This window comes from Podarcis vaucheri (genome assembly GCF_965113315.1).
Source record: "Podarcis vaucheri genome assembly, chromosome: 8".
NCBI lineage: Eukaryota > Metazoa > Chordata > Lepidosauria > Squamata > Lacertidae > Podarcis > Podarcis vaucheri.
In genome coordinates, this window is record NC_138766.1 from 77,868,064 (window position 1) to 77,893,892 (window position 25,829).

The window sequence follows — 25,829 nt, forward strand, 5'->3', positions numbered from 1 at the left end:
CAGAAGATCCCAGGGCGGTGTACAACATTAAAAACACATTACAGAACACCAATGATAAGAACATAATAAAAATCCATAATGACAGACAACCTAATAATAAAATAGTCACCATAATAGCAGACCTCTCTCCTCGACACTTTCATGGGCCACAGATAGCCATAGGCTTGGGTAAAGAGGAATGTTTTTGCCTGGAGCCTAAAGACATGTAGTGACCGTGGCTACTGGGACGAGGGTGGCGCTGTGGTCTAAACCACTGAGCCTCTTGGGCTTGCCGATCAGAAGGTCACAGTTCAAATCTCTGCAACGGGGTGAGCTCCCGTTGCTCTGTCTCAGCTCCTGCCAACCTAGCAGTTTGAAAGCACACCAGTGCAAGTAGATCAATAGGTACCACTGTAGCGGGAAGGTAAACGGCGTTTCCGTGTGCTCTGGCTTACATCATGGTGTCCCGTTGCACCAGAAGTGTTTTAGTCATGCTGGCTACATGACCAGAAAGCTGTCTGTGGACAAACGCTGGCTCCCTAGGCCTGAAAGTGAGATGAGTGCCACAACCCCATAGTTGCCTTTGACTGGACTTAACCGTCCAGGGGTCCTTTACATTTTTACCTTTACTGCCCTTCTTTCTGATCTGCCTCAATGCTATACTGAGAACACAAGTGGACAAAGCTGGAATAGGCTTGCTTTCCCCCTCAGTTTACACCTGCCCCAGTCCCAGTAATACATACCAGGACAGCCCCTCTTACCAATGATCAATTAATGGATAGCAGCTGCTTCATTCCGGATCGATTCAGCATATACTAACACCACTACTGGAGCAGAGGCCAGATTAACAGAATGACCCAGACCTCGCTGGCAGGGGGTAGCAACAGCCATGGGGGGCACCTGCAGCCAGAAGTCCTCCTTTCACCTCCTTTGGCGAGACAAGACCCCTCTGCCGGAACTCCCCATGCCCTGGAGGGTTGGCATATTGACACCCCCGCTCCCCACCCCTCACAATGCTCACCCAAGCACTAATTCTAGTGTTTACTGTGCAACCATTGCAAAGTGTCTCCGTGCTAAAGGGTTAATGATAGGCTTTGTGACATCACTTTGTGCCCCCTGAGTCAACAGGGTCTGGGGTGCTCCGGTCTGGTGACGCTGTTATGAAAAGGGAGGGTGGGGAAAAGGCTTTGTGACATCATCACAGTCGCTAGGACATCTTCAGTGGACAAGAATTGCTGCAGGAAGACAGGAAACACACACACACACACACACAAATGATACCAAGCCAGCAATAGGTTGGGAAGATAAGCAGTAGTAGCCGGGGCATCATACTGACATCAAATGAAGTAAGCAAGTTGTTGGAAAGGATTGTATTCCTGTCAGCTGTCCTCTCTTTGTCCTGTATAATGAAACAGGTTGAGAACTTGGGAACAGATTAACCCTAAGGGACTATTTTCCACCATATATATCCCTGCCTGGCAACTGCACCCTCAGATGAGGCACTGCTGAGAGTACCTTAATCTGTATTAGGCACTGGGCTTTTTAGTGCTGCAGCTCCAGCCCTCTGGAATCAATGCCCAGTTGAAATTAGACAGGTGGCCATCATCATGAATTTGCAATACCAATGGGCCTGGTGCCTGAAGCCAGCTCCCCACAGAGCACATCCTTGGAGATCCTGCCATCTTCCATTCTGTGGACATGATCAAGCCAGTGTTGATGTCGCTGAGACAGGAGTACGAACATGCTGGGAATCTGGGCTTGGGAGAGCACATCTTCTTTGAGACTCTGTCCTGCTATGTAGTGCCCATAGAACCATAGAAATGAATGGACCTGTGTTCATTATATTCACTCATTTCAATGGGTCTGCCCCAAGTATGACCAGTGCTAGATAGAACCCTTAGTTGCTCTTTTCATTTTGCAGCATGGCCACAACAGATGTTCTCTCATTTGTTTTCATTTTTATGATGTCTGGAATCTGCTGAGGAATTAAGTCTGTAATTAGGTTGCTTACAATATCTCTTGGATGCACTTCTTTTTCTTTGGGGATGGGCTCTTGTTAGTAAGAACAGAAACATTCTGGCAGCAAAAAAGAAAAGGCAGAGGTGATGTTTAGCAGATAAGCGACGAGTAGGAAGGGACCTGGTTTCATGTTCATCTTAGAGCCAAGTCTCCAAGCTGACCTCATGGCTACAACATCAGCCTGATTATTGTCAATACCTCTGCCTTGTGTAACATCTCGCCTGATTAAAGAGTATGTTTCTACACATCTTCCTAAGCCCTTTTCTTTTCTTTTTCTCTTTGCTGGTGGAACTTGGGGCTCAGAGCAGAAGAACAGCCCACTAGATTGAGAAGATGGCGCCTGAAGCAAGTCTCCTGTGAGCCTCACCAGAGTGAGTAGGAGCTTTTAAAAAATAATAAGGGAAAAAGACACATTCCCGGAAAACAAGCTTATATCCCAGCCAGATAAGGACTTCGGGAGTCGCTGGACAGCATTTTGAACATCCTCCCTTCCTTTGAGGCTCTTCTAAAGCTGCTTTGAAATCCTGCTGAAGCCACCCAAAACTCCTTGCGGTTATCTAAAACTATTTGAGACTAATTACAACACTCCAAATTTCTTTCAAACAAAGCCCTCAAATATACAGACGGGACAAAGTAACCCAAACCTAGTCGGGGATGGTTCTCACAAGACAGAGTTATAAAGAACTGGGAATTTCTCTTACACAAGCTGCAGAAACCCCCCAAGGAAAAAGCAGGCCAAAATCTTACACTATTTCAAGAAACACAGAGAGCCTGCACTCTCACGGATGGTCTGTCGACTGTACCTGGCATGGGAAGGATACAGAAGCAAACAGAGGAGGGGAGGGAGTTGAGCTGGCAACTGAGCTACAACAAGCAACTTTAGAAAACGAGGTCCCTGAGGAGCAGGAGTTACTATTGGGAAACTCAGAAACTAGGACCAACAAGCCCACCCAATCCCCTTTGCCCAGAGAGAAGAAGGGATCCCCCCCTTGACTGAGTCGGAGGAGTGGCTTAAGAACACAAGAGCACAATATTTGGACTTGGACAATTATCCCAACATTCTGATAGGGCTGTATAAAGATCTGCTGAAAGACCACTCAACACAGATAAGCAAAGAACTTGAGCCAATCAGAAATTTCCTCTCAGAATGTTTGGGCCTGCTTACTTCCCTGACTGAGCTAATTAGGAGAAAAGAAGACTGCCGTCCCCATAAAGCAGTCAACGACAAGCCGAATGGAAATATAATCCAGTCAGGCACAGAAAATAGAAAAACAACTAGAACTAAACCAGGCCAGGTGGAAAAACCACTTGCCCCCAAGAAATCTTCCTTAAGGGGAAAGTGTTCAATGCACAAGAAGAAGAAGCCTGTTGTTGTTGTTCAGTTGTTTAGTCGTGTCCGACTCTTTGTGAGTTGTGCCAAAGAAAGATCTGCATATGCTATCCTTAAATTTTTTAGAACTCAAGGAGGTTTTTATGTCCCCGCGGCACTAAAATTATATAAGCCAAAACGTTGGCACAGCTCCTTTATGGATCCTTTCTGGGACCGCCTCCCTTCTCGTTCATTCCCCTTGAAAGAGTGCAATCCAAATTCCTCAGAGCTCTTCTACAAGTTCCTAGATGCGTTTCAAATGCATGGATCAGACTAGAAACAGGCATGATGAAAGTCGAGGCTCATATTAGTCTAACATCATTATATAAGTGGCTAACTCTGAAACTGCTTCCCCGAGGAATAGCCCCATTGATTCTGAGCGACCAGTTTCAGTGTTGCTGGCAAATAGCAGTCTTAAACACTCTTCAGAAACTGGGCCTTGCTCCCCAAACCCTCATAACTATGGGCCTGGGCCAAGCTAGATCCGTGGTTAGGCAAAGAATCATGGACATAGAGAGACAACACGACTGTACAAGGGTCCCTGATGATAAAATAGAAAATGGAAGATACGTAGCCACTCCAGCAACATATCTCTATTTCCTCACATCCAGAAATGCAAGAAGGGCTTTTATTCTTGCTAGAAGTTTGGCCTTGCCCTCACCGGTTCTGGAAGGCTCCTATAGAAGAGTCCCGTATGCACAGAGACTTTGCGCCTGCCCATTAGGGGAAATAGGAAGCATATATTTTTTAGATGCCCTTTTTATGTTGAGATTCTTAGAGACACCGTTGATCCTTTGCTGAAGAGGCTCGCCGATCTTTCAGACAAGTCTAAACTTAATTCTCTCCTCTTAGACAAAGATCACAAGATGACCTGGCTGGTAGCCAGATTCTGTGCCCAAATTTGTAGGCACAGATCATCCTCTAGAATAAAATAGCTCACTAGGGAAATGCTGAAATTGCCCTTGGGGGCACCTCAGGGTCAATTTTTTTATGGTAGCCCAAATCTCAGTTGTATGTATATATCTCAATTTTAACTCATGAGCTATTGCTGCAATCTACTCCGATTGTATATCTTATCTTTATGAACACTGTTTTTATTGTGTTAGGTTACGTGAGCTGGTCTTTGAACATAATAAATTATCTATCTATCTATCTATCTATCTATCTATCATCTATCTATCTATCATCTATCTATCTATCTATCTATCTATCTATCTATCTATCTATCAGCCCACTAGATTAAGACCAAGGCCTATTTTCGGTCACAATTTCCTTTTTATTTTTATTTGATACAATTGGTGCTGGGTGGTTCAGCTACATTATTTCTCACCCAGTGCAAGACCAGCCAGTTCCCCCCAACCATCGTGCAAATATTTACTTAACATGTTATCATACACATAACTGTAAATCAAGACAGCAGCTTGGTGAAAATGAAGGCAGGCAGCCACACACTTCAATATTTCCTGGCAACCAGGTAGCAAGAGGGCCTTCAAACCATGTCCATTTGGGACTTCTCCGTACGTGTTGCTTGTTTTCCTGGGGAGCTAGTTCAGTGCCTTTAAATGGTTTTTTTAAAAAATAAAAAATTATTATATTGCAAAGTAAATACATCAAAACAAAATCATATCTAAAGAATAATATCCAATGAAGCAGAAAGAAAGAAAAAGCAAAGAAGAAAAAGAAAGAAAAGTATAATATTTCAATACAATAAACACTATTTTACAAAATAATAATAATAATAATAGACTTCCATCACTCTCACAACACTTCCTTTCACCTTTCATATTTTATCGTATTTCAGTATTATTTTCATCTTAATATATTGATGTGTATAGATGTATATTTCCCCTGTTCCATTCACAAGGTCATTCTAGACACAGCCAAATTTTTACATTTGAACCTTGTTTGGGGAAGCTTTTAATGTTTAATATGCTATTGTATTTTAATATTCTGTTGGAAGCCGCCCAGAGTGGCTGGGGAATAAATTATTATTGTTATTATTTCTAAATAGACATTCAAGCAATTCCATTCCTTCTTGACTGTATTCATTGGCTTTAGTCTTATTGTTGTTGGGATACTGCCAGGGAGACAAAGGCCTCCATGTTGATTCCGGATGATCCATCAATCTCCCGTAGAAATGCAGTATCAGTCAATTAGCGACACAAGCCTCAGAAGCCTCAGAAACAGCTGTCCACATTCCAAGGACTTGTGCACGCCCATTCGCAGAGTTCGCACAACGAAAGATGCACTCAGGAGAGCATTATTTACAACTTTATTCAGTGTTGGTCAGAACAAAGAAAAACATGACTACCTGCCTGCCTGCGTGTTGAGGCACAGAGAGAGAAACAAAAGCTATATACAAAAGAGAAACTTCCTGTGAGCCGGAACTACGCAGGCTGTGACTCAAACAACAGCCTGCTCCCTGTTTAAGGTGGAACGGAAATATCCTAACAATTATATCCGCCAATTTGGCCAGTTCCAAATATTCAAATAATTTACATAACCATTCCTCTTTGGTCGGTACCTGGTTACCCTTCCAGTATTTAGCCACCAGAATTCTTGCCACTGATGTCGCGTGGGGGGGGGTAGTTTTTTCTTTTGGAATATCACCTTTAAATTGTTATGTATTCAGTAGTCTGTGTTTGCCTGAGCTTGAGTTTGGACTAAGGATTCTGAGCCCCTGTGTTCTGATTCGATACATGATATCCAATCACAGAACAATTCAGGAATTGGGCCTCTGCCATTGGTCCTTAAACACTGAGTTATGATTCGCAGCTTGAAAGTTTAGATAGCCAATCACGTTGGGAGTGGGAGTGGCCCAGGCCTTCAGAAATGTATATAAGCAGTTGCTTTGCCCCTGTTGTCCAGTTCTGTTAGTTCAGTAAAGGTTCTTGCTGTTATCACTGTGTCTTGCCTCGTGGGAACCCACCTACACTTCATAAATCTTCTCATATGCCCTGTTAGTAAGAAGCCAATTGATTCTGGTAACAGTCAAGTGTCACTGTCCCACATAAATTCCTGGCTTCAGGGTGGGCGTTTAAACCCTCTCACCTTCATACTTCACCATCCCAGTAACTCACTGGGCATCCTAGCCAGTCTCACGCCAGAGCAACAACTCATTACATAGAGCTCAAAGAGTTGGGTCCGGTGCGTTTGATTTCTTGGGTACGACCATTGAGACGAAGTTCATCCAGTTTTTATGTCCCACCCCACCCCCAACACTTCAACATGAGACACATACCCTGTGAGAATTACAGATGGTTCGGATAAAAATGACATTCCCATTTATGTTTAGTGGTAAAACGCGGGTATAACAATCCTTCCCTTTGAAGGATGGCCCGGTTTTAGAGTGAGTTGCTACTTTCGTTGCCTGGTGAATGAATCACGCAGATAAACCTTGTCACTTAGCAACTGCATCAATTATTTCAGCGTTGGCACTCTGTGTCACCTGCAGGCTTAAGTGGCTGAGGATTCCTTTTACCCATCTCATTTGCTAGCGATGCTCAAATTGCTGTGCGTGTTCAGCCAACTGGTCCCATCATAAGTGGCAGTGAGGAAAGAGGAGGAGGAAAGCAATCCCCAAAGAATGTCTGTTGAGACAAATGAGAGACATGAATGGATACATCTGAACTCGTGCACAACTCTCATTAACTTCATTTGGGTGTGCGCTAGAGGTGATCCACTCTACCAAAAAAGAAAGAAAGAAAAGGGGGCGAGAGGATTGTCATGACCTGCTTACTGGCAATGCTATGATCTTGGTGTTGGAAGTGCAACAGCAGGATTGATTGATTGATTGATTGATTGATTACTTAATTTCTTTACCACTTAATATATTTAAAATATATTTAAGCAGTTCACACAGAACTGAAGCAACGGCAACATAAAATATTACAAAAATACAGTGTTACCTATAAAATGTTACATTAAAGCAAAATTGCGCGCATATATATATATAGAGAGAGAGAGAGTAAACCAGAGGCCTTTCTCTTGGGCATTGTCGGCCAATTGGTGTCAAAGAAGGACAGAACTTTCTTTATGTATGCTACAACAGCAGCAAGAATACTCATCGCAAAGTATTGGAAGACACAAGATCTACCCACCTTGGAAGAATGGCAGATGAAAGTGATGGACTATATGACACTAGCTGAGATGACTGGCAGAATCCGTGATCGGGGAAAGGAGACGGCGGAAGAAGAATGGAAGAAATTTAAGATTTACCTTAAGGACTACTATAAACTCGCTGAATGTTAGAATGTCGAGGTTTGAGTAAGAAAGGGTTACAGCGAAATAAGATTAGATGAAGAAAAGAGTAAGAGGACAGAGGACTGACAGATGTACTTAGAGTTGCTAAAAACTTTTGGACATTGGGATGCAGAAAGGGGAGGTATGGGGAAGTCGGAGAAACACGGTTTATGAAAAAAGGTTATGAAACTATACGTGTATGTATGTCTTTTTATATGTTTGTATTGTCCTAAAAAATTTGTAAAACCAATAAAAAAATTTATAAAAAAAGAGAGAGAGAGAGTGTGTGTAATCACACAGGGTCCCCAGACATTTAACGGTCTATTGATCCCTGTGCCACCACTGTGCTCGCTTCCCCACTGCCACCAACCCGTTACTCTCGGGTAAAACACTGAGTCCAGACAGTTGTTAAAAGTGAACCAAATAAATAAGTTTATTTTATAAACATTAACAAGTTTATGGTTTCTCAGATAATATTCCTGTCAGTATCTTAACTTTAGTTTCTTTACCGACCTATACCTTCCTAATACCTTCTGACTGATTATCTCAACTGTTTGACTGATTCCTCTTAACAAATTCTCTCACTCTCTCACATCAGACTAGCCCAACCCACAGACGTATCCTCTCTCTCTCTTCTAACTCCAGACTGTCTTCTCAACTACTCTAACTCTAACTAACTCTAACTCTAACTCTAACTCTAACTCTAACTCTAACTCTAACTCTAACTCTAACTCTAACTCTCTAACTCTCTAACTCTCTAACTCTAACTCTCTAACTCTAACTCTCTAACTCTAACTCTCTAACTCTAACTCTCTAACTCTAACTCTAACAACTCTAACTCTAACTCTAACAACTCTAACTCTAACTCTAACAACTCTAACTCTAACTCTAACAACTCTAACTCTAACAACTCTAACTCTAACAACTCTAACTCTAACTCCTCTAACTCTAACTCTAACTCTAACTCTAACTCTAACTCACTAACTCAGTTCTCTTGGGTTCCTATTGGTTAGTCATTTTACAATTAGTTAACCCTTTCCTTATGAACCCAGTATGATGTCACACACCTAGGAGGGCAAACACCACAATATCATTATCGATTCATTTTTCTTCTGAAACACCCTCCTACTCAGGTTCTGGGTTCTTCCCCAGTGTCCAAAGAAACTCCCAGCTCACCCACAAAAGTGGGCATCACCCTAGACTCTCACTCTAGACTTGCATTTATGAACAGGCCCAAGATGAATGGTGTTTCCTTCGGCTGCCCACAGCAGTGTCCCATTCAGCTGCCCACCCAGCTCCAGGGGCAGCAAGTTTGCTGAGTTTCTAAAAGCACTTCCTTCACCCTTTGTCCTCGCCTCCCCCCGCTGCTTTAAATTTTTAAAACTTAGAATCATAGAATTGTAGAGTTGGAAGCAGGGGTGCCAGTAATAGGGGGTAGAAGGGGCTTCATTCCCCTCAGTATTTTGATGCAGGAGGCTGAGCCCCCCCCCCAATATTGAGGGTGCTGCCATCCCCCACTGCCCCCGGGCAAGCGCTGGCCTGCCAGACAAGAGAGAGAGGCTTGAAAGGCCATTTTCACCGTCATCACACCCCGCCATGATCATCAGAGCATCCTGGCACTCGGCCGTGTGGCCCGGCAACTGTGGCCCGACACGGGGGTGGGGTGTCACACTTGTGACATCTTGCCCCCCTCCCCAACTTGGCACGCCTGGTTGGAAGGGACCATGAGTGTCATCTAGCCCACCACAAGTTGTTTCCCCCCCCATCCCACATAGGCGGACTCTTAACAATTCAGAGAGGTGTTGGCAAAGGTGGCAGGGATGCAGCTGGCTGCAGTAGGGACAAGAAGACACAAAATATTCATTTTGTGAATTGTATTTGTTATGTACTGAGTTGAATAGGATCCAAAATGCAGCAGTCTGATTGGTCCTAGAACAATAGGACTCAGAATGCAGCAGTCTGATGGGTCCTAGAACAATAGGACCCAGAATGCAGCAGTCTGAGTGGTCCACAGGAGCCACCCAATCCAGCTCCAGGTGGAAGTGAATCCGCAACCTGATTGGCCTACAGGAGAATCCCAGAATTAGCCAATCACGTGGGGCCCATTGTGTAAATAATGTATATAAAGCAGACATTCTGGGGGAACTTCCATTCCTCCTCACCACTATGAGCTGAATAAAGAGCATGAAATCCACTCTCGACTCCGAGTATATTTCAGTACTTCTTTAGCGCTCAGGATGCCAGCAGAATGTGCCCCCTGAACCAGCACAGATTGTAATAATAGAGAAAACTGACAAACGAACTCTGAAGCACGTATCTCAAATAATTTCACTGAAACGAAACAATGACAAAAGAGACTTCCGGAAAACTTATCCTGCTATACCTTCTTCCTGCAACTGACTTGCTGCGTGAAAACTCAGACATTTCCTGCAATACTTAGTAGCTAAACGCTTGCACTGTTTACTATGAAAAACTGCTCCCGGGAGTTTAGATTCAGTGGACATTTTCCTAACGTGATGAATCTGGAGACTTAAGAAGTTATCTTGTATATATTAGCGCTACATATTCACCGGGGAACAAAGGAAGACAACTCTTTAAGCTAATGTGCCCCAAATTACCCCCAGGATATCTAGCAAGCTAAGCCTTTCCACAAGGAGTCTCCATTATAGCACAGAGGCAGCGATAAATAAATCAGAAGCAGGAGATTAAACAGTGAGCTGTTATCCTGGTTAAAAGGAGAAGTGTTCTGTTCTACTATCTGTTTCTGAAATGTGCGTCTCCCAATTTAAGGCACGTAGAAAATAAATCCAGGACTAAGGGAGGAAATTGATAAAGCAGAAGGAATAAATGTAAGGCAAGAGAAAATGCCTGCAAACTTGAGGTTGGACAAAATCACGGAGGGAAAAGGCTAGCAAATAGGGGCTTGTCATGATAGCTATATATTACATCCAGGAGTGGAGAAGCAGAGTGTTGCTGAATGTCAAGTTGCTGAGGAGCCCAAGATAGGGGGACAGAAGAGGAGGACACTATTGCTCCCCTGTCCTAGAATCATAGAATCATAGAGCTGGAAGAGACCACAAGGGCCATCGAGTCCAACCCCCTGCCAAGCAGGAAACACCATCAGAGCACTCCTGACATATGGTTGTCAAGCCTCTGCTTAAAGACCTCCAAAGTAGGAGACTCCACCACACTCCTTGGCAGCAAATTCCACCTGTCAAGGTTGTTTTGAAGTGTGATCCTGTCCTCTGGGGTGTTAGCCACCCCTCCCAGTTTGGTGTCATCTGCAAATTTGATCAGGATGCCCTTGAGTCCATCATCCAAGTCGTTGATAAAGATGTTGAATAAGACCGGGCCCAAGACAGAACCCTGTGGCACCCCACTAGTCACTCTTCTCCAGGATGAAGAGGAACCATTGATGAGCACCCTTTGGGTTCGGTCAGTCAGCCAGTTACAAATCCACTGAGTGGTAGCATAGTCAAGACCGCATTTTACCAGCTTCTTTACAAGAATATCATGGGGCACCTTGTCAAATGCCTTGCTGAAATCAAGGTAGGCTACATCCACTGCGTTCCCTTCATCTACCAGGCTTGTAATTCTGTCAAAAAACGAGATCAGGTTAGTCTGACATGACTTATTTTTCAGAAATCCATGCTGACTATTGGTGATCACAGCATTCCTTTCTAGGTGCTCACAGACTGTTTGCTTAATGATCTGCTCCAGAATCTTCCCTGGTATTGATGTCAGACTGACTGGGCGGTAATAATCCTGCTTGCAGTCACTTGAGAAACAGGATGCTGGGTTAGCTTTTGCCCCATCCAGCAGGGCTGAGCTGTTTCATATGGGAAATGTCAGGATCTGGCAGGACGAGTGTGCACTGGGGATAGGAAGTGTGGAGTGTTACTCGGGAGAGGGGTTCAGTGATTTGTAGAGCCCTGTACCAGCCAGGAGGCAAGAGGCAGAGGCTGGGGAAGCTTCAGAGCTGGAGGGTAGAGAACAGGATAGGGACCTCATAAGAAGAAGAAGTGTTTGGATTTGATATCCCGCTTTATCACTACCCAAAGGAGCCTCAAAGCAGCTAACATTCTCTTTTCCCTTCCTCCCCCACAGCAAACACTCTGTGAGGTGAGTGGGGCTGAGAGACTTCAGAGAAGTGTGACTGGCCCAAGGTCACCCAGCAGCTGCATGTGGAGGAGCAGAGACGCGAACCTGGTTCACCAGATTACGAATCTACCACTCTTAACCACTACACCATCAGGCAAGTGAAGGGCCAGGTGCTTCCCCACCCTCTCCTGTACCACTGTCTCCCAGAACCAGGAAGGGACTGAAAAGCGATGAGCAGAGGCAGTTTCCGTGTAGGCACAGTCTCTGGCTGCATGCACGGAGCCCATTGGTGGAGAGGGAGTGGTCCCCTGTTGCTGAATGGAGCAGGGACCTGGGAATAGCTGCCTAGATGCTAGATTGGTGTGCAGAGGTATCTAGAGCTGTAGAAGTGGCTGTGTTACCTTCGACAATAAAGAGTTGTCTATCTGCCATGTGGCTGGATGTGCCCTTGACGGGAAAGGAGTAGGATGCTCAGTGTTTGGTCATGTTACATGGCCTTGCAACCTCATCTTTGTTCTCCTCTAGGGGCTACAGGCAATAAAGGGACTGTATGGCCAAGCAATGTTTGAGCCAAAGCCTATATAGTATGCATTCTATAAGCACTACCTCCCTGCTCCATGACAACAGGATTGTTCAGGTGAGAAACCCTGAATTTCCTTAACGCAGCCCCACCTAAGAGGAAACAGTAATGGAGTGCAGGGGCACCTGCTGTTAGGAGCTCAGCCTACACTCGAGTAGGACCCTGGCAGAGACCCATGCCCGACTGGCATGTTCTCTCCCTCCTGGTCTTTCGTTCGGGAGCTTCAAAAGCTTTCTTCTGCCCGAACATCACAGCGACCGATGCCAACTGACACCGGCACGCTTAGGGATCTGCAGAGTTTGCGCATCTCGCATAACAGACCTCAGCAACTCAGCATTTTGGCTAATCTACTTTATTTACATATAAACACACATGGAGCACTGCAACATGGCTCCCTCTCTCTCTAGCATCAGACAGCAAAGAGAAAAAAAGAACAAAGGCAATAGTCCCACTTCACAGAACACAGTAACACAAACATCCTGTCTCCATCACTTCTCACTTTGTGGAGTCAAAACATACACCGTCATGTGATTGACAAAAATCCCATGACTGCAATCACGGAGCAGGAATTCTAACACCTGCCTCCAATGCTCTCTCCTTAAATGGAAACTGGCACTATTTAAGGTGGAATTTGGATGGCTGCTCCTCCCCATCTGCACTGCACATTTATAGCAGTATTACAACTCTTTAAACAGTCATCCTTTCTCCCAAAGCATCATGGAGCCGCCATTTGTTAAGGGTGCTGAGCGTTGTTCAGAGTCTCCTTGTTCCCCTCAGAGAGCTACAATTTCCAGAGAGGTTTAACAATCAAGCCCTCTTCTCAGGGCACTCTGGGAATCATAGTTCTTGTGAGGGGAATAGTCTACTAAGGACTCACGGCACCCTTAATAAGCCACAACTGCCAGGATTTTTTGGGAGAAGCCATGACTGTTTTAAACGGTATGATACTGCTTTAAATAGGGATGCGGGTGGCGCTGTGGGTTAAACCAGAGACCCTAGGACTTGCCGATCAGAAGGTCGGTGGTTTGAATCCCCATGACGGGGTGAGCTCCCGTTGCTCAGTCCCTGCTCCTGCCAACCTAGCAGTTCGAAAGCACGCCAAACGTGCAAGTAGATAAATAGGTACCGCTCTGGTGGGAAGGTAAATGGCATTTCCGTGCGCTGCTCTGGTTCACCAGAAGCGGATTAGTCATGCTGGCCACATGACCTGGAAGCTGTACGCCGGCTCCCTCGGCCAGAAAACCAAGTTGAGCGCCGCAACCCCAGAGTCGGCCACGACTGGACCTAATGGTCAGGGGTCCCTTTACCTTTACCTTACTGCTTTAAATGTGTAGTGCATATGGGACTGGGGAGATACAAAACAAATTAGAAAGTAGAAAGTAGCCTACTGTACAAAGCAGTATTTACGGTATATTCACTGCTCTATTCACTTTTGCCTCTCATCCTCCCCAGCACTGGTATACGCCTCCCAGAACATTTGCCCAGAAGGGAATGTGATCCTTGGCTTCGAAATGTCCCCTGCCTGACACCCCAGTGTAGATCCAAGGCAATGTATGAGCAGTGATTGAAACCCAGCATTTCTTGGGCTAAGGACGAATCTACACTGGTCGTTTATAGTGTTAAAATGTGCTATTAAAATGTGACACCAGAGGTCGCTGTAGAGCAGCGAGCCTTCAACAATGGAAAACTGCATTGAGAGCTATATAACGTTATATTTAATAACGTTTTTACAGTTCAGTGTAGATCCAACCTAAGGCTAATACTCTATGCTAGAGATGATCGTTGTAGAACACCTTCTGGTTTTTTGTTATGACTGTTTCATTAAAACCTACATTTTAAGTTCTGAAATTACTAGATTATCTTAACTGCTCTACCAAGAATTCTGAATTATTTAATTGAGCCATTAAGCATTCTGAATGTATCGAACCCTTGCTACCAATGTATCCCTCCTCATTTATCCTTGGCTGGAGGGTTTAATTCACACACACACAATTCTCCTTGCACATGTCCAAATTGTGCAGATCTTGATCATTTGAAAATGTGGGACTTGGTTAAGCCTGTGGCAGAATTGTTCCCTGCCAGACCTTTTGCTTTGGTGCTATGATAACTCATTCCGAACGTGAGCCACGCTAAGGCCTTTTCAATTTATTACTCAATTTACGTGAACTTATCTAAATTGAAATCTCCTTGAATCAATACCTTGTTTTTATCACAGGGAACTCTGACTGTATCATTCAGATCAGTCACTCATTGCCTACTGTAGGTAAGCAAAAAAAAATTTTTTCCCTCAACCTCCTGTATGGAAGCAATGTTCTTTCTCTCTTTCTGTCAGTCTCACGCACAAATGTGATGGAAAAGCTAGGGCAGTAACTAAAGGTCACCAACCCTTGTAGCTCTGTAAATCAAACATATGTGTGTTTTCTTGGATGTTAGTTTCAGTGGGATTACTCTGAAGTAAGTAGCCACAGGATCCCTCCATTCACTTTTTATACATCTTAAGGTAAAGGGTAAAGGGAACCCTGACCATTAGTCATGACTGACTCTGGGGTTGCGGCGCTCATCTCGCTTTATTGGCTGAGGGAGCCGGCATACAGCTTCCAGGTCATGTGGCCAGCATGACTAATCCGCTTCTGGCGAACCAGAGCAGTGCACGGAAACGCCGTTTACCTTCCTGCCGGAGCGGTACCTATTTATCTACTTGCACGTTTGGTGTGCTTTCGAACTGCTAGGTTGGCGGGAGCAGGGACCGAGCAACGGGAGCTCACCCCATCGTGGGGATTTGAACCACCGACCTTCTGATCGGCAAGTCCTAGGCTCTGTGGCTTAACCCACAGTGCCACCCGCATCCCTCTTTATATATCTTACATCTCCCTATAATCTGAAACTGTTACCATGGCCTCTTCTGTGAGGGCAGCAAAATACGTAAAAAGATTCCCGCTAAATCTGACCCATCTAGTCCAGCGTCCTATTCTCACAATGGCCACCTGAATACGCAGACCCTATTCAACTGTCCCTATTTTCCAGGGATAGTCCCAGATTTACAGAAGCCCTCCCGGTTTCTGATTACTACCTCTCCTGGTATGCCCCGCACAGGACCTTAAGGTCCATGAATAACCATAGTTTAGAGGTCCCGGGCCCTAAGGAAATCAGACTATCCTCCATCAGGTCCAGGGCCTTCTCAGTGATGGCTCCGACCTGGTGGAATGCTTTGTCCCATGATACACTATTAAAATAGTTGTGTGCATAATTAACTCTGTAAGACTCTGTATGATTGGAGGAGGAATATAATAAATACAGTGGTACCTCGGGTTACATACGCTGCAGGTAACATACGCTTCAGGTTACAGACTCCGCTAACCCAGAAATTGTGCTTCAGGTTAAGAACTTTGCTTCAGGATGATAACAGAAATCGTGCTCCGGCGGCGCAGCAGCAGCAGGAGGCCCCATTAGCTAAATTGGTGCTCCAGGTTAAGAACAGTTTCAGGTTAAGTACGGACCTCTGGAACAAATTAAGTACTTAACCCGTGGTACCACTGTATTATGATTGGTGGTGATGATGATGGCACCCCCTGGTTAAATCACTCTGCTGTCGTGGGGATGGGTTTTTGAATGAGAAACTTCCTCCAGGTGCTTAACTGAGGCTCTTCCTACTTAATTGTCTCAACAAATAACAAGAATGCTGGAGAAAGTGTGTGTTGCAGGAGGTTGCTTTAGAAAGCCCCTCATTTTGTTTATGGAAAAGACATCGCTCTCACACCGTATTGTTGCTCTTGCCTGCTTTAACCTTCCGAGAGCAAGCAGGAAGAGAAACTACACTTCCCGCTGTGTTGCAAGCCCTAATTGTTTTCATACAGTGGCAGCTGTATTTATTTTGCTTTCCCGACATCTCTCTAAGTGCATCTGACTCGGAGTTTGAGGCGATGATGTTAGCTGCCCACACTGAGAGCACATGCTTCGATTCCCACCCTCTCACTCCCCCTTTGGCAAATGTATATCTATATTTATTTGATCATTCTATCACCTTGCAGATAACATTGAAACAACATCTGTTCCTCCCTGTTTGCACCACTCAGTGAAGTTAAGGACAATTTTCTGGCTAGCCCTTTCAGAGTTCTTTTCTCTATGTCAAGCTGCCTTTGATGTCAAGGAAATAAACAGCGATCTTATTTTTAAAACACATCTGAAGGCAGATCTGTTTAGGGAAGTTTTAATGCTGTATTGTTTTTAACACTCGATTGGGAGCCACCCAGAGTGGCTGGGGAAACTCAGCCAGATGGGTAGGGTATAAATAAATTATTATTGTTATTGTTATTATATTTGTTGGAGTTCTCTTTTTGATTTTGAGAACTGTCTCCATCTTTGTTCAATTCATGTAGGTGCATTTTTGAAGGATTGGTGGAAATGCAATTTTCAAAGAGTAGCTGCATTTTGCTTCATGCATGTTTTCTTGACATGTTTACCAGACTGGATTATTGTATTGTGTTTTAACTTTCAGTCTGATTTGATTTTTGTATCTCCTGTGTGCTATTTTACATTGGGACATTTGCATAAAAGGCCATTTTTACCCATTCTGAAATATATGTTCAAAAACCACGTATTGTTTCCAAAGTGCAAATTAGGTAGATTGTTATTAAAGTGGAATGAAAGTGGTGATTTGTTCTCAGGGCAGCGATATGCAATACACTGTTTGGGCCTGCAAAAAGGGGTGGGCGTGCCACTTCATTTCTAATCAAATAACTCCCTGCTGAAATACTGTAACTTTTTATGCCACAAATATTTTAGGTGTTGTTGTTTTTAGTCTGGCTTTTGTTGTCCTGTAGCACAGAAGTGCCCTTCCAGACAGCAGATAACATTTCATGGAATAATAGAATCATAGAGTTGAGAAGAATCCCAGGGGTTATCTAGTCCAATGGTTCCACTGCAGAAAGTTTGTCCTGGTATTTAGTTGGAATCGCCATTCTTTTAACTTGAATCCACTGCCACAAGTCCTTTTTCTCCTCCAGAGCAAGAGAAAACAAGTTTGTTCCATCCTCCCTGTGACAACCCTTCAGATATTTGAAGATGGATATCGTATCTCCTCCCAGTCTCCTCTTTTCCAGGCTAGTGATACTCAACTCCCTCAACCATTCCCCATAACCTCTAGTTTCCAGACCCTTGATAATATTGGTTACCCTGCTCTGCACACGTTCCAGCGTGTCAGTATCCTTAAATTGTGGTGCCAAGACTGGACACAGTACTCCAGGTGTGGTCTGAGTGACCACGGCAGAATAGATCTGGACACTAGACTTCTACTGAAGCAGTCAAGAACAGCATTAGCTTTTTTTTTTGCTGCTGCATCACACAGTCAACATAGGTTAAGCTTGTGGTCTACTAAGACCCCCTAGATCAGCAGTTCTCAACCTGTGGGTCGCCAAATGTTGTTGGACTACAACTTCCATCGTCCCTGAGCTCTGGTCTTGCTAGCTAGGGGTGATGGGAGTTGTAGTCCAACAACATCTGGGGGCCCACAGGTTGAGACCTAGATAGTGTCTGCCATCTTATATTTGTGCATCTGGTTCTTCCTGCCTAATTGCAGAACCCTACATTTGGGAGCCATGCAGTTTTCTTGGCAGGGATACTGGAATGGCTTGCCGGTTCCTGCTCCAGGTGGATGATGTTTAGTCAAAACTCATAACTCTCCACTATGACCTGCCCGTCTTGGGCTCCATGATCACTGCCGATGGTGACAGCAGTCACAAAATTAAAAGACGCCTGCTTCTTGGGAGAAAAGTGATGACAAACCTAGACAGCATCTTAAAAAGCAGAGACATCAACTTGCCAACAAAGGTCTGTATAGTTACAGCTATGGTTTTCCCGGTAGTGATGTATGGAAGTGAGAGCTGGACCATAAAGAAGGCTGTTCGCCAAAGAATTGATGCTTTTGAATTATCGTGCTGGAGGAGATTCTGGAGAGTCCCATGGACTGCAAGAAGATCAAACCTCTCCATTCTGAAGGAAATCAGCCCGGAGTGCTCACTGGAAGGACAGATCCTGAAGCTGAGGCTCCAATACTTTGGCCACCTCATGAGAAGAGAAGACTCCTTGGAAAAGACCCTGGTGTTGGGAAAGATGGAGGGCACAAGGAGAAGGGAACGACAGAGGACGAAATGGTTGGACAGTGTTCTCGAAGCTACTAACATGAGTTTGACCAAACTGCGGGCAGCAGTGGAAGACAGGAGTGCCTGGCATGCTCTGGTCCATAGGGTCACGAAGAGTCGGACACAATTAAATGACTAAACTACTACTACTACTACTACTACTACTACTACCACTACCACTACTACTACTACAACAACATTTGGGAAGCATTGCAAAACAACTAAGGAAGCAGAATTATTTGTGGACGGCTTGATATAAATCCAGCACCAGCATACTATTATTGTCTCAATGATATGTTGCAGATAACCCCTCCCCAAACCACCCCACCAGTCCGGAGGAGTCCTGTATGAATCCCCGTGAATCTCTGTTGCCCCCCCACCCCTGAGAGATTCTTCACTCCATTGCCATTATCAGGAAATTGTACGTGCATAAGTTACTGCCCGGCTATAGCTCCTGTAATAGAGATTTTGTTATTCCAATAAACCTTTAAAAATAATTGAATGTTTTGGTTGAATGTCTGGGCGTGGGGACGACACAAACCTTACCATTCTGGCTTGTCTGGGAAAGGTGGTGAAGGAGACCACTCTAGACAGGAGTTTAAGGAATTAATTTGGTCCATCAGGTACACCTTAAGAGTTAAGCCATCAATTCTCCTTCAAAATCAAAGACATTTTTCTTCCCCTGCTCCCCCTCCCCACTTCAGTTTAATATGTTTAATAGATTGCTGTGTGGGTGTAGGAATTTTACCATCTTACCATTTTAAAGACTTGCTTTATGATGTATTTATGATGTGGCACTCTCTTTTTATTACAGACTGCTTTGAGGGCCTTGTGACCAGTAAGGAGGATATAAAAATAAATGTTGACTAAATAAATAAATAATACAGGTACCGGTGGGAATATTCTGCAGATTCTCTTTTCTCTCACCCCCATCCCCAAATTTATCCTATTTATATTGCTAATCCAATGAACCTTTTTCGTTCTGCTTGCCTGGGGAAAAGATTTGCCATTTCTTTTAATAAGTGAACACTTGTTTCCCCAAGAGACATAGAAATGGCCCAGTTTATGCTGTTCTGGAATAAAGAACTAGACCAGTGGGGACCAAAGTCTCCAGATATTTTTTTTTTTTTAAAGAAACGACACCGATCATATAAATAGTTCTGTTTCAGTTAGCAGTCCCAGCTGGAGAACACATCTAGCCCAGACTGGGGTGGGGTGGCTGGGCTCTGATTCTAAGGGAGTGACATAATATTGACTGAGTCTCTTCTTCCTGCCTCCACTGTGCAGTGTCAGATTAGGCCGGCTAATACAAATTCCAGAAAGGCAGTTCAACGAACAGAAGTCAGGTTCCATTATACATGGTCAGGTACAGCAAAAGGTTCAGGTTCAAGGACAGCCAGGAAACAAGGGGTTCACAAAAAAATTGATAGCACAAGTGGCCAGTGAGGGGGGATGGGCTCTGCTGCAGACCTGCCTCCCAGCAGCAGCAGCATCACTGCCACATCACATACCCTCCAATGTCTCGATTTTCCCTTACAGCTCTCAGAATTATGTCATTGTTCTGTAGTCTTCAGCACCATCTGTTGGTGGCCATGTGAACTACTGCTGCATGATGACACCGCTACATTTTTATTATATAGTAAGATCTATAGAAACAGGTAGTAAAAGCTTACTTTTCAGGGTCCCAGCCAGTTATCCTTCCAAGCTAGACATTTCACTCTTCACCTGCTACACTCCTGCCACACTCCATTTTTTATGTTCCAGTGGTTATTCCAAATTACATGGATATTGAACATTCTCAGATGTCATTTGGCTGGTTTTTTTTCTCTTACTCTCTCTCTCCACAAACAATCTGAAATGTTAGAGTTGCCCTGAGAATTTGGATTTGTTCATCTTATTTCTCAGTGGCCTCATTTGTGCTACACTCTAGGAGCACTCAAATACCTGAATTTGCTATTAGATTGTGTTAGTTAGTTAGTTAGTTAGTTAGTTAGTTAGTTAGATATGCAGCATGGTCCGACAAGGGACCTTCAAGGTCAAAGGAGAATGAACATTTGTATGTGGGAGAGGACCAATATGAATACAGTCTGTGTTCATGTATTTTATCTAATAAATCACAAATGAAGGGCAGAGAAAAATATTGTTCCGCAGGGCATCAGTTTGTGACAGGAAGAAATAAAATATTATTAAGACATGGATTGTGTCCTTGTTCTAGGAGGAATAACCTGCCAGCTCCCATACAGTTATTTAGCATGAAGGTCGCTTTTAAGATATACCATCTGGCCTTTAGGTTAAATTTTATATTTACACCTCACAAAGTGGCAACACTTGTTCTCTGAAAAATGCTCAATAAGGAATGGTCCAGGTGTCCTTGTTGCTAGCTCCCAGAGCATCTCTGTGAGCTCTGTGGTGGTGGAACCATCTTTCTCTTTTTCTCTCTCTGCTGTAAATTGATGCTACACAACGCACAGGGAAAAGGGATGGAACAGAGCAATACAGTAGCTGTCAAGTAGCCTTGGAGTTGTCACTGACAAACCCGGACAGCAGGGGGGTCTGGGGAAGGAAGAAAATCAAAGCCGTAGAGACATGAAAAAAGGAGGAAGAAGTAAAATGTCATTCTTTTACCTCTTAAGTACATTTTTTGTGGTGATGTTCAAAATTTTACCAGTTGAGACCAGAGCTCAGTTGCTCCATTTATCTCCTTTTAGCCCCTCTGATGCTGATTCTTGCAGGGTTGTGTATCCAACAAAGTCATCCCATTAGCACACGGACTTCTGCCTCTGCAATGGGATCTCTTTTTCTCAGCTCCCTGCAAGGACCTCCCCTAAATCTCCTCTAGAAGGTGGAGGAGAACCCAGAACAGGAGAGAGGGAGGGAGGAGAGTTCTGCCGGTGAATCCTGTTGTGCCAATGAAAATCCTTGCAGTAGCAACATGACTTTGTTGGATACAACCCAGAGCTGGTGGATTTGCAGGATGTTGAGCTGTGCCTCCTCCACCGACACTCACCTTGCATATTTGTAAAATACTGCCATATGCCTTATGTCAACTACAAATGATTTCCAAAGAAGAAGAAGAAGAAGTCTTCAGTGTCAACTAGTCATGGTGGGCTATGTCCTACCTCACTGTTGGAGGCAGAAAGCCTCCTAATACCAGTTGCTGAGAATCGCCATCAGTGAGTTCAATGGGTTGTACTCCCAGGTATGTGGGCAGGGTATTGCTGACTAAAACTCATATGATTTATTAGCTAAAGCTCTCTACTGCCATTATTAAGAGTGGTATCAGAATACATCATACTCAGAGTACACCCACTGAAATCAATGGACATTGAGGCCATTGAGGTCCTAACCACACTGAATCTAAATAGCACTGAATTCATTAGGACATTGCATAGACACAGTTAGGGCTGCACTATACCAGAGGTATGTGGACCTTCAGTTAGTGTATACAGTGGTACCTCAGGTTAAGTACTTAATTCGTTCTGGAGGTCTGTACTTAACCTGAATCTGTTCTTAACCTGAAGCACCACTTTAGCTAATGGGGCCTCCTGCTGCTGCCGCGCCACTGGAACACGATTTCTGTTCTCATCCTGAAGCAAAGTTCTTAACCTGAAGCACTAATTCTGGGTTAGCAGAGTCTGTAACCTGAAGCATATGTAACCTGAAGTGTATTTAACCTGAGGTACCACTGTATAAGGAATGTTCAGGAGGCTGGGGGGGGGATTGTGTGGGAATTCATAGAATCGTTGTCAGACTCGAGGGATTCTCTCCTCCCCCGGCAACCTCCAGGAGCAAAGAAGGAACGAGGAAGTTCATATTTATGGTTTTATTCAGCAACTGTGGATCAGAGCAGTGCTAGGCGCCATTATGACGTTGCTCACTCTGAGCCCCTCCTCTTCCTTCCCCACCAACCTCCTGTTGTAAAGGTCTCAGGAGGAGGAGTCACACATCTCTGCATTCTTTGCTCTTGAATCCTGACTGACCAAAGTGTCCTTGGAGAAGGGGGAAGGGTTCCCAAGCTCTCTAAGAATGTGTCATTGTCAGGAGTCCAGGTTCTCAGTTTGATAACACAGTACACGTACTAAAAAAGAGACTTTATTGCCAAAACAGATAACTCTGGACGGCTGTAATGAGCCTCTGACATCATCAGTCATGAGGACCCTTCTGAAGACTGTTTCTGGGTTCTACAGAAGATATTGAACTTTCGAACCCAGCTTCGTTTGATTTGCTTCCAGTCTAACAACCCGCCCTTTAGCTGACTCTTAGGAGAGATTGGATCAGTGGTCTGACATACCACTTCCCTCTCTGTTCCTGCCTGATTGACTTTCCTGAGAGCATTGACAGGGTTTCAGCCTGCACACAGTCATTCCCTTATCAGCTGGCATTCCAAGGGGCGGGGGAGTTACCTCTCTAGGCTGTTCATCTTGTATGAAAGCTAACCCTCTCTGTTCCTGGCTGCTTTCCTCAGTTGGCTGCAAACCTTCACTGGGAGCTGGCTCGTTCCTGACAGTCAGCTATCTGTTCTCCAACTCCGCCTCCTTCTCTCAATATCTCTAATCTTAGCAGTTCTCTGGACATTTCGCAGCCCTGCCCTTCAGAGAAGTCCCTGACAATCATAGAATTGTAGTGTTGGAAGGGACCCTGGGGATCCTGTAATCCAACTCCCTGCAATGAGCGAAGATGCAGCTGTCCCAAACGGGGATCGAACCTGCAACCTTGGCATTATCAGCACCAAGCTCTAACCAACTGAGCTACCCAAGCTGAAAGCTCTGTGGCATTGCAGTAGCAAGCTCTACTCCACAACCTATATGCATGTATGAGGATGCCTGAACAGAGCCCCCATGTAGCTATATGCTATGAGGTTCTGCTCTTTAGGCATCCTAACACACACACACATAGGCCAAGGTCTCAGAGATGCTGGCTGAATTTCTTTGCTGAAAGAGTGTTCCACAGCCGGGAAACGGTAACACTAAATGCCTGGCTTGCAACTGAAGCCAGTTGGCCCTCTGTGTAACACAGCAAGCCAGTTGGCCTTGTTCCTCCAGGTGTGCTTCTGGACTGTCACTATTTTGCTGGAAATTTAGCGTTGCACAAACTAAAGTGGGTTAAAGTGATCTGTTAGCCCAGCACAACAAATCTGCTTTAAAAAGAAGGGTGGGGGGAAAGATTTGGATGTACTCAGGAAACTGCCACATAGCATACTTAAAAATGTGGGATGGACAAATTATTATGGAAGGCATATAATACTCTGCAAACAGATCAGAATGAATGTGCAATACAATCTGGAAATAGTCTAACCGGCACTGTAGGGATGGGAGTAAAATTCAGTTCAGTTTGCATTTGAAGGTGAACCTGCCCAATTCACGCTTTCTGAAACAAGATGCGATCCGAAACACAGCCATCCTTCAAAATCTGCTCTTCAGAAGTAAGATGTAAAGTAATACTTTACAAAAATGCCAGTGCTAATGTGGACAACTGCATTTCTCCAGTGACTTTGACGTGGGATGCTTTGCAGTCACGAACAACTAAAAAATAACAGCTACAAGCATTTTCACATTCTCTAACCCTTGAGATATTTCCCGCTTCCTCTGTGACAGGACGAAATGAGATGGTTGGATTGGGAGATGCTCAGCCTGCCTCTAGGCTTGTGAAATGGTTTCAAAAGGAAGCAATGGCTTTGCAGAACAGGGCTGGGGAACCTTTTTCATCCCGAGGGCCACTTTGCCTCCTCGTCAGACTTCTGGGGGCCACATACCAGCACCAATTGCGGCAAAAGTATCTGTGGCCAGACACACACCACCCTCCACGTGAGGCATGTGGCCTGGAGGTCAGAGCAGAGCCCTGAAGGTCAGAGAACGAGGCCTGGAGAGCTGCTTCCTGAGATCTCCCACCCCACCTGTAGAATGTGCCAGGGTTCAATGACTGTTGCTGTTGACTTTCCGCAGATAGACACGAAGTCAAGAACATCCGTGTGCGCCAGAGAAGACACAGCATCTTATTAGATGCAGCCTAATGAAATCTGCACAATCATTATGCAGGAAAGAAAGATAACAAAACTGCAATGAGAGGCAACATTAAAAAAGAAAAGAAAAAAAGATACCAGCTTTTTGCACAGTGTCTGTGTGGGTGTAAGGAATCCAGGCAGAGCAGCGGCAATTAAATCTGGAGGAGGAAGAGGTCATTGGACCAGTCAATATCCAGCGTCCCATTTCTCCACTGTTGGCGTACAGAAGAATTTCCAAAGCACGTGACCTAATTAAGGTTTGGATATTGGTGGGGTTTTTTTGAATTTGTTTTATTTTTCAGTGGAGCATGCCTGCCATCTAGAGGATCCAGAAAAACCCAGATTTGCAAATGTCTGCTGAACTCTTACTGTATTATATTTACAAGTAAGATCGGCAACAAAAGACTGCAGTGTGAAGGGCTTCAGCCAGCCAACAATGCTGTTTTCCAGGGTGCTCCATTCCATCGTTTCCATGCTCAATCCCCAACAGACGTTCTGCAGCCACTAAGCATGCTCATTGGGCAGTTTGGGGCTATTTTTTGCCCTCAAATATGTTTGGTACTTCTGCTAAGCTTGGCGTTTCCAAGCCTGCTGATAGCTCTCTCTTGTGCACAAGCTGCTTTTGCTACATAGGTTTCCATGCTTATTAGTACAGTCGTACCTTGGCTGTCAAATGGAACCCATTCCGCTTGACTTCCGAAAACGTCTGACAAGTAAGGCGCGTCTTCTGATTGACTGCAGGAGCTTCCTGCATTTAATCGGAAGCCGTGGAGTACGTTCAGGTTCCAAAGAATGTTTGCAAACCAGAACACTCACTTCTGGGTCTACGGCATTCGGGAGACAAAATGTTTGAGTCGCAAGGCTTTTGGGATCCAAGGGACGACAGTATATAGGATCATCCTTCTCCTGCTCTTCCCTTAGGAAGCTCAGTGTAGCTTACATGGAGCCTGCCAAGGTTTCCCTCTTATCTTCCACAGTGCAAAGAACCAGGGGGCTGTTGGACTATTTATTAGGCTGGGGTTAGGCAAGGAGTTATTATCTGAAGGGTTCAGCCAGCCTGCTTATATAGAGCTCCACTACAACGCAACAGTAACAACTTTCTGTAACTATCCAATCACTGAGCGTCAATTTCAATTCCTTATTTGCATATGTGGACCTGAGTGAAAACTATCTACAGAATCCCCCTGCTGGCCCAGGGTGAGAACTTCAGTACATAACACTTGGATCCTAGAGCAAAAGGCAGGTAGGATCCTAGAATGTATCCATCTGATTGGCCTGCAGGAGCATCCCAATCAGGCTCCAGGAGGGAAGCAGAATCAGCTAATCAGATGGGACTCATTGTGTAAATAATGTATATAAAGCCTGAGGGTTGGGGGGGGGATTCATTTACTGTTTTACGAG

General features: G+C 44.6%; 1 protein-coding gene across 11 annotated transcripts in view; it reads right to left on the reverse strand.

The window, feature by feature from the left end:
• The window catches only part of SLC30A8 (solute carrier family 30 member 8), a 62,739-nt gene that overhangs the window by 15,525 nt on the left and 21,385 nt on the right, over positions 1-25,829 (reverse strand). For 3 of the 11 annotated variants that reach the window (XM_082235827.1, XM_082235826.1, XM_082235819.1), the window contains exon 1: positions 723-985. The exons of 1 other annotated variant lie outside the window; for it this stretch is intronic. The gene's annotated coding sequence lies outside the window, so the exon portion shown is untranslated. 7 more of the 11 variants (XM_082235818.1, XM_082235823.1, XM_082235821.1 and 4 more) reach the window with 5 other exon arrangements.